The sequence below is a fragment of the Lemur catta genome, chromosome 13, assembly GCF_020740605.2.
Source record: "Lemur catta isolate mLemCat1 chromosome 13, mLemCat1.pri, whole genome shotgun sequence".
NCBI classification, from domain to species: domain Eukaryota; kingdom Metazoa; phylum Chordata; class Mammalia; order Primates; family Lemuridae; genus Lemur; species Lemur catta.
The window spans coordinates 2,528,674-2,529,893 of record NC_059140.1 but is presented as its reverse complement, the minus strand read 5'-3'; the positions used below and the strand labels follow the sequence as shown (position 1 = coordinate 2,529,893).

General features: G+C 42.3%; 1 pseudogene; it reads left to right on the top strand.

The window, feature by feature from the left end:
- The first annotated feature begins 572 nt into the window (after nucleotides 1-572).
- On the top strand, nucleotides 573-914 carry LOC123649386 (annotated as a pseudogene).
- Nucleotides 915-1,220: the final 306 nt, after the last annotated feature.

Sequence of the window (1,220 nt, the reverse complement as noted above, 5' to 3'; positions counted from 1 at the left end):
AGTTAATACCAATTTGATGGTGAGTACATATGGTGCTTGTTTTTCCATTCTTGAGATATTTCACTTAGTAGAATGGGCTCCAACTCTATCCTGGACAATATAAGCGGTGCTAGATCACCACTGTTTTTTTTGTGGGTGATTAGAACTCTATGGTATACATACACTACATTTTGTTAATCCACTCATTTATGAATGTGCACAGGGGTTGTTTCCACATCTTGGCAATTGTGAATTGTGCTACTATAAACATTTGAGTGCAGATGTCTTTTTTATAGAATGTCTTTTGTTCCTTTGGGTAGATGCCCAGTAATGGGATTGCTGGGTCAAATGGTACTTCTACTTGTAGGTCAATTGATTTTTGACAAAGGTGCCAAGAGCATAATGGAGAAAGGGCAGTCTCTTCAACAATTTGTGTTGGGAAAATTGAATATTCTTCATGCAAAAGAATAAAATTGGACCCTATGTCACAACATACGCAAAAATCAGCTCAAAATAGATTAAAGACTTAAATATAGGCCACAGGGCCTGGCTCAGCTGTACCCAATGCCCCTGTCCCCGCTCTCCCCAGGGGAATGTCTTAGAAACCGAACTTGACCCCGTACATGCCCCCTGCTACCCTCACTGCCGCTGGCAATGTCCACTCACCTTACACCAGAAGGATGACTGCCTCACAGTACCGCCAGCTGCTGAGTGACTGTAAGCCATCTCCCCAGGGCTACACTGAGGAAACTGGGAACAGCCAGGTGCTCCAAAGCAAGTACACAGAGCTACTGGCCATCATTGAAGAGTTGGGGAAGGAGATCTGACCCACCTACATGGGGAACAAGAGTGCAATGGAGAGGCCCAAACGCTGCATCTTTCACACTGGAGCACTGGTTTGGGAGTGCTTGGCTGAATTGGGACCGAATGTCTGATCCTAGCTGGCTTGTTGGTTTTGAAGGTTTTCCACCTTTTTACAAGATGAGACATTACAGTTCATCTTCCCTGTTCAGATAAAACTCTTGCTTTCAGAATAGTAGCAGTTTGGGATTTCTTCTCATGGCTCACTTGACTCTGAACCTACTGTATCAGTTTCAGAGATTGAGAAAACATTTTGCGGTTAATTAGGATTTGCATTTTAAGTAGTTAGGCACTACCTTTTTTTTTTTTCTTTTTGCATTGATTTAAAAGATGCATGTGAAGTTTTATCTTACATTATCTTACAGCAAACTGTAGTTTGC